The following is an 11,731-nucleotide window of genomic DNA, read 5'->3' as shown; positions in this document are numbered from 1 at the left end:
TGGTGCTATATAAATACAACTGAGTTGAACTGAATAGTTAATGTGAATTTCTGTGTATATAGAGTATATATGGAACTGATTTGTGAATCTGACAAATTTATCACGGTTAATCGCTATATTATCACAACAATATTGCATATAATTGCCAGTTTTCCCCATATTGAATCACCAACCATTAGGACACTGATAGCAGACTGAATCCACCATACTGTCGTTTTGTTGTTGAATTGGCAGATCGAAGTCGCTTAGAAAACAGAAACCGACTGCAAGTGATCATTGTCTAACCTGCTTTATAACAGCCATCCAAATAATTGTTGTAGATTAGCATTTATTTTTGAAGTTTAAAAACAATCTGATGCACGTTTACATTTACAATTTTGAAAATAGACAATTTATACATCACATTAATAATATATTAAATTTATTATTGGTAAACAACACAAAGTTTAATTACCTGTAACAATGAGAAAAAAATACATCATGATGTAACTTGTTGTCAGGTTAAAAGATCGGTCTAATCTTACCTCTTCATTGCTTTTGAGGTTGGATTGACAACATGTTCAATCACTCTAATGAAAGATTGTCCTTGCAGGTGTTTGTGTGGCTCTTCTCCTGAAAGGCTCAGCCTTCCTCTGGGGAAATCATCCTCCTTTCAAGTTCTTGTTGGATGTGTGTATTTGTGTGTGCGTTTGCTCATGTGCAAGGGCAGGTCATGACTTACTGTGTACTGACAAACACACGCATACACATAGTCTCCCAACATTCCCAAGATCCTAGGGGAGTCTTTTTCTTTTCTTTTCTTTCTTTTTTTAAGTGACCTTGGAGGTGACATATGCCCCGAATGGTGAAAAACACAGACAAGACATGTTAATATGTGTTGAAAGGGTCAGCTAAGGTTACGCAGCATTGCCCACCATACTTGACGTCTTCCCAACACCCAACCAATCACAGTCAAGGACTCAGTGATGCAGTGTCCTTCTTACTGGAGGGATTCCTAGGAACCACCGTGTGATGATGCTGGCTTAAACAGCCCAGAGTCTCTCCTGTCTTCTCACACCTCCTCCCACCCTCCGCTCTCTGCCCCAGGCTTTTTCTCCAAGCCGTGAATTAAGTGCATCTGCCTGTTGTGTTTGAACAGAAGACATTCTAGCGCCATCCACACTGCTCCCACAAGACTGGCTATGTAGACGGCAGACGGAGTCATCATCCAGCCCTCTTTCTCTCCTCTCAGCTAGGCTCCACCTCTCACTTTCCCTCTCTCCCTCTTCCTCTCTTCCAGCATCACACTCACACAAACACACACACAGCACACACACTTTTTCTTCAAGACCTCCTACTCCTACTACAGATGAGCGCCTCCTCGACAGGGCGAGCAGATTTGGAGCTGAAGGTGTGTTGTTGTTGCCAGGTAAGAGAGCACGTTTCTGCTTTGGGCTACCTCAGAAGTTGCAAAGAATCGGGGCGTCTCTTGTTTGTTTTGTAGTGTCTTCTCATAGTGGGGTGGATGTGTGTGATGTATCTGTTTCTAGGTGACATAATCAGGAAGGGTGGGTGTTTTAAGGGTGTCACAGGGGAAGTACACTTCACTCCCAAGCCTTCTTATTAACACAGTTTTTGGCGCGTCTTTCGTTGCCATGTGCACTGAAAGGCTTTTTGTGCTTGCTCGGAAACTGCTGTAGGTGCAGGGTGGAGTGCAGCTAGTGATAGCAACATATAGAACACGTCTTTTGTTGCGAGGGGAGACCACAGCGTGGATGTGTGGGCAGATGGAGAGGAGAGGAAAGGAGGGGAGGGGAATGGAGACGGAAGATGAGCAGCTGCTTTCATCCCATGGAAGCTAATCCCTCCGTTTGTTCACCTCGCTCCATCAGATAAAATAGGCAGGCTGCAGCCCTGGTGCCCTATCATTAATTTTTTTTACTTCACTATTCTCCATCTTTGAGTCATGATAGATTTATTTTGAGCAGAAATAAAGACAGGCAGGGTATTGATTCAGAAATGAGCTGTAATGCCATTTGAATATGGAACAAGACAAGCGCTTCAACTTGACTTTTCGAATACTTCGATTTGGTCCTGACTACACTTCCTGCTGATAATTTATCCTATAAACTTGTGGCAATAAATAGCTGTTTAAAGTTGCAGTCTTTTTAGCTTAAGAGTCTATTTAGTGAACAGATACAATTTGAAAATGTCGTTCCAGTTCCTCGCCGATATTGTCCTTATCTGGTATCATTATTAGTGGGAACCCCCGTTGCTGTAAAGAAGGCTTATCACCTCCCACGGGTTTACTGATAGAGTGCCGATTGGCTACCGCACAGTGCACATGTAATGGACGGCTGCTGTCGCTCAGCAAACATGTCAACCATATCCATGGTGATTGTTAGCGCGCCTTCGCTGACAAGTCATTAAAAAAGAAGTGGCCTGTCACCTCTTGCCTGCTCCCAGATTACCTAATATCTCAGGGGGCATAATCAGCCAGAGGCATGGGAGAGGAAGAAGAGGGAGAGAGAAGAGGGGTTGCTCAGCTGTTGCTGTTTAGCTGTACTGGTTTGGACATATACACTAGGTAGCTCCCGTGTGTCAAACTGTTACCAGGTGACGGGAAAAGCGCGAGTGAAACAGCACTCTTTGCTTTTCTCACCTAAATCTAAATGACCTCTGATCTAATTCCCCAAGGCAGAGCCTATGTTTACATACTCTCAGGGAGCTTCTGCAGATGCTCCATTTCATAATTACTAACTGAATCAGACAGGCTGAAGCCATGCACTAATGGATGCTGTGTGGACTGATAGCTCAGGGTAGCTTTTTTTGCAAAACCTTGGCCTTTAAGAATCTGGAGCCAAAACTTTTTGGAAGCGCTGCCATATGAATCACAACCAGGGTATAGTCATGAATTCTTCTCCTTTTGGCTTTAAATACTTTGTCTGTCTTCCAATCACGTATACAGCAAGAAAGAGAGGGCAGGGGCGGATATTGACTCAGAATCTAATCAAGTGGCCAGTTATCTGTTGCCTGAGGCGTTGTCATGTTTTATCAGGCTTGTTAAGGGGCTATTAATGAGAAGTACAGACCCAAAGTCCCAAGCCTGATGTCCAAGCAGCTCTAACCTTTTGTCTTGGCTGAGTTATCTGGAGTGAACTTTTCAAAAGCCAGAAACTGTCAGGATGGAAGGGCATCTGCCAGCATTACTTTGCACGTGGACAGTGGCTCTCACTCATAAGGTTATTAGAAGTGGTATGGAAAGGAAGTAGAGCCACGAGGACAGTACGGTGAAGCTATTTGTTTGTTTATGTTTGGAACAACACAAAATGGAAAATATCACTTAGGATTTGACCTTGTGTGGCCATTTGGTTTGGGTGCCTATGAACTGGGATGTGCACAGAACAGTAACAGTGTCACCACAGAGACTGAGTCATGCTGGTGGATGCCTCATAAGTAGTGTTCCCACTCTCCAAGGACATCCCTATAATCATCCTTTGATCACATTCATCACCATCACTGATACCAGATATCTTAGGGGAAAAAAGTCTGGTAATGTATTGCACTTTTTTTACATTCTTTGGAGCTGATTATTGATTGACTATTCATCGCAATCTAGTCCCATCTCCTTTACAGTGCCCCTGCTACAAAACTGATAAAACAGTTGTATATTGGTTCTTATTTAAGATGATGGATAATGACGTTCAACAGTTCTTAGCATATTCAGCCTGAGAGAAATCAGTCTACGAATTTTAACAAAGTTCACCCTACTTCTGCCATCAGTATAAAACCCAACAAACACACAGTTTTCTGCAGCATTTGTTCTCTTCGTGAAACTAAAGTGCAAAGCACCACCTGTTAGTATCACAGTGTGGCATCACTGTTCAAAATATTTTTTTTCTCTGTTGCTTTGCAAATTAACCATGTTTTCAGTTCATGCATATTAATGGTAACTTCCTGCTTCAAATTTATGGAAGCCTGTTTCTTCAACAGATTGTCAGGCAGGTTGGTTGTTATTTGATTTTTGTGCTGTAGACAAGAGATAGGACTTTATGGTATAGAGCAGCGGTGAGCAGTTAAATTGAGAAACTGGGACTGTTGTGGATGGCCACAACAATAAGATGATAAACACTGAGCAGAACTGAATCCATCACACCTGCTAAGAGACTTCCTTTGTGCCATCATGCATACGTTACTCGAGTGTTTTCCACTATATTGGACGTGATGCAACCACTAATTGTGAGGGAAAAACATGTATTTCCTGAATAGTTGAGGAATGTTTCCTGGAGGTTTCTGAATTTGGTTGCAGAGAGGATGCTAGACCAAAACCTTCCTTCTTCCTTGTTTTGGTTGCTATAGCAGATTGGCGCAGTCGTCTGTAGTTTGAATGGAAGGTGCCGACTTATCTCAAAGTTAAAGTCAAAGATGTGCCACAGCATTGCAACCAACATGTTTTTAAGTGCAACTTTTACTTTGAAGGCAACAGGTCTTTGTGTCCATTTTGTTTCCTACTTTTCAGTTTCACTAGCAATAGGAATTTGCAGACGAATTGGTATGTTCTTTTCAAACTATGCAACAATCTGCTAGTGACCAAAGCTATCATGGATGTTTTTGCCAACCAATCTGTGAAAACACATTTTTCTCTAGCGGCCTGTGGTTGCCAGGGGGTCACAGACCAGTCTCTAGACCTGTGTGACTGTGCAGTTGATCAACTTTACAGCGACTGCCATCAATCTGTTGTAACCACTATCCTGTGTGACTGTGGAGTGCTTGCTCATTTATTTGATCCTGGTTTGTCAGATATCCCAAATGGCGTAGAAGTTAAATCCACCTGGTTAGAGGTCAAGTGCCCACAAAACCACAATGTGTGAGCAGTGCAGCATCACCCCCACAAGATGGACTGAGGCAGACTTAGACTGCTTTCGTCTCTTCAGCGACAAAGTGACTTTACAAAACGGTGTGTAGATTGAAGTATTGTGACCTTGCAACACTATACATAGGTGTTTGCTGCTATTTCACCACAATCTGCTGATAATTTTAGGTACCTGCTGGTGTAAAAGTCTGTTAAAATGATAATTTATTGCACATTTAGCAGTTCATGACAAAGCAATGCTTTTCAATGGTTTTCTTTTTTGCTGCATTTTTCAGCACCAATATTTCCCTGCAGGCGTTCAAGCCAAAACAAGTCGGATTTAAATCAAAGCGGTAAAGCAGTGTTTTAGTTTGAGTGAACCTGATGGAGACAAATCAGGACGTCACATCTAAGTGTTAAACGCTTGAGTTATCCTGTAAGTTCATCAACATCAGCTCCCTGAGTTTGTCACTTTACAAGATGTTTTTCGAATACAACCCTGAATTGTGTTGTGTGTAAAGTAATGAGAGACGAAAGGTCATTGTCATAGTTTCTCTTGCTTGCCTAACTGGTATCAGCATCGCTGTAAAGACCTGACACTAATAGGCTAATTAGCTTGGTCTTAAGTCCTCATTTGAAGCTCTGTGTTTGACAGAGTGTAGAGGACTCAGGACTGCTTGATCTCTGTGGACCCACCGAGATAAGACTCAGATTACAGGATCAATCCACACACGGTCTCACAAACACACACATACTCATACACATTTTATTGACAGAGCTAAACAGACTCATATGTATGCTTAAAAACACAATCCAGTTACAATCCGTAGCATCAACATTGTGCTTAAAAAGCACACACAGACTTAACTACATGATGTTTCAAGCTGTACTATATGAGAATCTTTTGGCTCTTTTGAGTTGTGCCAATTTTAGCCATCACAATTTTAAGCCCTGCGTCATCATGACCATCAGCCACCAGCTCTAATTTATGTGTCTGCTGTCCATGTGAACCCTCACAGCTAGGTGCTTCCTAAATACTGGAACTTTGTTTTGTGGTACAATGACACACTTAAACAAGAATCACAAGAGATCTTCTTCTCTCTGTCATAAAGTAGATTTTTTTATAACTTGTTGCTGATTTGACAGTGTATGTCACATGGTGTAAAGCTGCTAAATTACCTACCATAAATGAATACCTACTTTCCTTCCAAAAGAAAGCTAGTAAAGCTCTTCTCACTTGTGCGTAATCTAGAGCAATGCCTCCAATCTTCTATCCAGCTGTATTTGGCATTTAAATTTATAATAATCAACTGCAACACAGTCAAGACAATTGGAACTGAATTGCAGTAAATCAGAAAGGATGAACACCACAGCCTGAATAGTGTCTAATGAAGCCAGTTTGAAAAAAAGGTCTGTTTTGGATATTGCTGCCTCAGTTTGCAGAATGCGCTTAATTAAATACACTAAGTGAATGACTTCGGGGGAAGCTGAAATGCACTGTCACAATGACTTCATTCAGTTTTGTTTCACCAAGGAAAACCTTGGGTAAATACAATAAATTAAACTAATTTAAAAAAATTACAGGATCTCTGTCAGGTTTGTTTGCGCCAGAGTGTGACGAGGCTCACTGGGTCTTTGACTATGATTTGCATTGTTTCACATTTCTGTTTTTATAACAGAGACTTTCACATATATTCACAGTTGTATTTGCTATAAAACAAAGGTTATAAACTGAGATACACTATAGGAAGCCTATTTAATTGACATTAAAGATGGTACCGCAAGAAGCAGTTCCATATATAGTCTCAAAAAGCCGTTACACTACCCTTGAAGATAATATAACAAATTCAAGGACACTTAAAATTTCTTTTTGCAATATTTCACTGAGCTCATGTTTTAAAACTACAGCTGCATAAGTTCATGAAAGACCGCTTTTCAGCTGTAAGTCAGTATATGGTTTGACTTGCATGTCCATCCACTTAAGAAACATCAGCATAAATGCCAGTCTCTAAAAAATCAAGTTCTGAGCCAGATATCAAAAAAGCTGGAGCAAAGTTTCACAAACTAGCAAGGTGAACATTGGGAGAAACAATAGAAGATCTGACAAATGTTACAAAGAAGACAACACTTTTTACACATAAGAACAAGGGCAGGGAACTGGGTAAAGGGGGATACACTGAGGCGACTAAAGGGATTTTAATATTATAGCTATTAATTAGAATTAAATCACAACCAGGAGGCTCTGGAAAATTAGCAAATTAAAACATATGGAATAAACAAGCAGTCATCGTGGCTAACAGAGCACCTGAAAAATAAGCAAGAGTAAAGCTTCTTTGGGTTGCTCTCTGATTCACAAGTGGTCACCACATTTGGCAGGTGTAACACATTTACACCAGATGTAACCTTTCCGGAGATTTGTGTGTCGTTTTCAGATTTTAAGGGAAAGTATTAACCACAACACAATGGCGTTACCTTCTGAAAATAAGCAAACATCCAAAAATGCAAAGCGAGCTTAGACAGAAACCCAAACGTAGAAATCTACTAGAATCTAAAATTCTACCATGGAGCGTAAAAAGTCACTTCTATTGCTAAAGATGCTGTTAGCCAAATCATTAGCTTGAGCTTGTGTGTTACTGACTTTTATCTCAATCATTAGCAAAATTCATGACTTTATGTCAGTAACTCATCCGATGGGGCATGGTGACGTCACTGCCCATAATGCCGGGACTGCTCATGTACATCACAGCCAGTCGTGCCCTTGAATTAACAACCGTGCATTTATGAAGGCTGTATTTCATGGCTTTGTCATGACTGTCTGTTAGAAAGCTATTCATTGACAGACGTTATCTTTGGTGCACATGTGTGGCGATGGTGATGGAGGGGAGGGGCAAGAAAAAGAGAATGATTTGGTGGTAGGACTTACCTCCAGTCTCAGCGCTGTAATTTTAAAATCCCCTTTAGGAGGAAATTGCTTTTGCCCTCCTACAACTTTTTAATATCCTGATTCATACTTAGCGCTGGTGAAACGCATCATCTTCCCGTAGCATTTCTGCCACTGCCCGAAGGCGCTGTGTGGGGAAGTTATTAGAGATTAATACCATGTGGGTGTGTGGGACTGCTGAGGGACACGAGCCTTGCCCTGTGTGCTCCATGTCAGTCCTCCTGAGCCCCTGTACATAGTAGACGAAACATCCCCTGTGCCCGGTGAAAGCATATTTGAATTATTACTGAAGGGCACGCGGCATAAAAAGAGGCCCTGGAGCACATGTTGAATGTTGCATAAATGTAATAAGGCATTCTTTTAAAAACCAATCTGTCCTGTGCTTACATGCACATTCACACCAAACCCTAAAGAAGGAAGTGCTACCCCACCTCAAGGTTTATGTCAGCAATAACCAAACCAGCTGAGCTGTTCCAGTTATCTCTTGGGATGATTTAGCCACTCTCTATCAAGAGTTACCCATCAACGGAGAGACGAGCCTAGAATTCAAATTACCAGTGTCCATTCTTCAGTCCATCTTCCATTCATGAGTTTACAGCAGTAAAACAGCTGCTTTTTTCAGGGAGGGAAATTAAGTAACGTGAACTGAGTATTACAAAGGCAAATGCATCAATTTGAGCAAAATGACACATTTACAAATCAGGCATCAACACAAACTGAGTCTTGTATAAGGCAGAAAAGGTTAATTGTGTTTTTACAGCTTGTACAAGCTCGCAATTCTCCAGCCTCTGTCGGTGTCCTCGGAATATGTCAGATAGACGAGGGGAAGCAGATCAAATTATATCCCAGTAAGTTGCCTCCTGCCTCTGCTACAGTTAACTCGCTGCTTCTGGGCGCCCTTGGAGGATGCATTAGTCATAAAGCAATACGACACCCAACAGTGTGTGTAAAACACAGTGGCGTGATGGGATAAAGCAAGCAAGCAATTAAAATCAGTGTCACCCCGCACCGCCTTGCCTGTGACACAAATGACCTTGGTGGGTTTAAAATGTGTCACAATAATTTCAACATCTGTTGGGAAGTATGCGTAGTTGTCACTCATATTCAACTTATTACCTCTTCCATCGCTCTGTGAGCTGAGTGTATATTTGCACTCCAGAGCAGCCCGCTGGAGTGAGTCACATTGCTGTATTGTTTTGCTACCAATCAAGGTCATTGCATGCTCATTAAATTCACCGTGGATGGATTAAACCGAATAAATGCACAGGCACATAATCAACATTACAGCCTTAATTTTGTCAAGTGACCCAGCTGTGAAGATGATTTCATTCGTCTCTCTAACACAGCAATGCAGTGGATGTCATTAGCTGTTGAACCGGTGACTCCCTGGTTCTCCGTTAGAGAGGGACCCCCCTCCTGCAGTGTGGATGTGCATGTGTGTGTGGATCAGACCTGCTGTGGAAAAGAAATTGCGAGGGAACACCAAGTGATAAGGAAAAGGCAGTCCTCCCTTTCACCCCACCTTTTCTCATCCCTGGCCCCGATGATTCTCCATTACTGTTAGTCGAATGGTATGTGTGCCCTCCGCTGCTGACTGCTGAGATTTGCCTCTGATGCAAACATCCTTGTTTGTCACCATGGCAACCAAGTCTCCTGCCTGCTGTAGATTGTCATGCCAGCCGCCTCCCCCGTGCTCTTCCTCTTCGATTAGCACCGTACTGTAGCTGACATGTGCGAGAGTCGTACATTGTTCTGCGATCCGTCTTATCGTCATAAGCTGCTCTCGTCTGCACCGCTGCCCCTGCTCCAGGGTGAAGTGGCCCCCTTTTTAGCAACTCGTCAAAAATCATATCGCATACTATTTAACCCTCAACTACAGGAATGGTTTTGCTTGAGTTTGCCACAAACAGGCACAGCTAGAGTCAGCTGGCAGAATAATAACACCACCAGCAAAAGACTAGTGCAAAAGATTGAGAGATATAACAGTAAATGGTTTCAATTTCAAACCCCCCCCCCTTGTTTACCCTACCAGCTACCAATCCCCTCATCCTTGAAAAATGGAGCAGTCTAGCATGTTTGGAGATCCCATGAAGGATGAGGCACTGTAGAGGCCTATAGGTCCGTTCTGTGCAGAGTTCACTGTCGGAGCCAAGTGTCTCGGGGCGAGACGAAGGCCTTTCTTCCAAACATGTCCACCCAGTCAGACGAAAAAACACTCATTAACACAGCACCATGGGGCCAGTCCGGCCCACTTGGGGATAATAACTAGGCATCTAGTTAAATCTGATATAATGTTGTTGTACTGGGTAGTCTGGGGTCTGTGATAGTAGCTGAAAAGATTGTATTCTCTCTTAAGCTGTTTGACTCCCGTACTTTGCTGCTTAAATGGAGGCATTTAAAAATAGGGATGGCTGATTGGGTTAATATATCAGCTATCAGTGATTGGCAGAGTCCATTGCTGGTTGTTTATTTTGCTAATTTAATGGGCTGCCTACTTGAGAATTCATGAATATTTAACCAGCAAAGCATTCAACATGTGCACTTTTGTTGTAGTATATTATACGTTGTTGCTCAGTGTGTTTTCATTCAGTTTGTAAGTTTGCTTACTTACAAATAAATGAACAGTCTAAAATTTTTAGGGTTCATTTTTGTAGAAAGACACAAAATATCAACCAATAATCCAGAAAAAAACACATACATAAAAGTTATAAATAGATTTGCATATCATTGAGAGACATAAGGCTGTTTTTATGCTTACAGCGTCGCTTGTATCCTGGGTGTCTGATGACAGTTTTTAATTTTCAAGCCAGTCACCCTTGGTATTGAGCTCCAATTAAGATCTTGCCTAATGCGACGCGAATGATAATAAGAAAGGGGGCAAATTGAGCTCGCAGCACCCACAAGGGCCCCCTGCACATGTACATGTGTGTCTTGTGTTTGCTAGTGAACATCTAAAGGATTCAAAGAAGGCTTAGGAGAAAGTTCTGTGGTCAGATGAAACCAAACTCAACCTTTGACAATTTGACCCGCGGTGTTTGGAGGAAGAGAAATGCTGAGTATGACCCAAAGAACACCATCCCCATATTTCAGAGATTACATTTGCTGTTCCTTATCTCCTAAATTAACTCATTACCTTGACATCCTGCTTTCCCTCCCTAGGAACAGATTGGCCTTGAATTTATAATGAAACATGGCTGTCCCATCATGTTCCATATGCATAGTGAGAGATTCAGCGCAAACCTTTACCTTTCAGTTATATTCTTGCCACTGGTTTTGACCCTAGAGCTAGATTAATAATGTTGAGGAGGGTGGTAAAAAAGGGAGAGGGAAAACAGAAGGCTTCCTCTTTCTGTCTGTCTACGCCTCCACTTAAAATTCTATCAAGCTGGCAGAAGGATTTTATTTTGTTTTTTAGCAGTGCATTAAACCTTCAAAGCTGTCCTAAAAACAGGCATACAACTGAAGCACAACTTAAGGTAAAATAGTGAATGTACTCTGTCTCTTGGACACCGTTGTTACAAAAAGGTCCAAGTTGTAATGCTTTCAAACTCCACTGCAACCTTTCATCTGCTGTAGTATCTTAAAATGGCCAGGGAGACACAACGGTGCAAAACAGGGGACCATGGTTACTCTTGAAATTGGGTTCAATCAGATCAACTAGGCAAAACATTGCCGTGCTGTCAGTTACATCCTTTCCTTGAAGCTTACGCTAATTGCATATGCAAATTGCCTGAGATTATGAGTTTGCACCCGCTGTAGGGTTTGGTGATTGCGAGTTGCGATAATGATGGATTTCCTCACATTCATTTCTTAAACGTTGTTAATGAAGAGGCAGCCACTTCCAAATGTGGATTATGCATGCATTGTGCATTGCAAAACAAACTGTGCAAGACTGCCACCATTAACAACAAGTATTCCAGTTAGAAGCCCAATCAGTGGAGGTATTTTTCTCAAGGCGG

The 11,731-nt window shown here is 41.9% G+C and overlaps 1 protein-coding gene across 2 annotated transcripts in view; it reads left to right on the top strand.

Moving 5' to 3' along the window:
- Nucleotides 1-1,290: 1,290 nt before the first annotated feature.
- The window catches only part of syt1a (synaptotagmin Ia), a 217,026-nt gene continuing 206,585 nt past the window's right edge, over nucleotides 1,291-11,731 (top strand). For both annotated transcript variants that reach the window (XM_085386890.1, XM_085386887.1), the window contains exon 1: nucleotides 1,291-1,408. The gene's annotated coding sequence lies outside the window, so the exon portion shown is untranslated. The remainder of the gene's footprint in view (nucleotides 1,409-11,731) is intronic.

The sequence above is a fragment of the Rhamphochromis longiceps genome, linkage group LG17 (assembly GCF_057381845.1).
Source record: "Rhamphochromis longiceps isolate RC_006_pf linkage group LG17, R_longiceps_female_GT1.1, whole genome shotgun sequence".
In the NCBI taxonomy this organism is placed as follows: Eukaryota; Metazoa; Chordata; class Actinopteri; order Cichliformes; family Cichlidae; genus Rhamphochromis; species Rhamphochromis longiceps.
The sequence above is the reverse complement of the archived record's forward strand: the minus strand, read 5'-3'. Positions and strand labels throughout refer to the sequence as shown.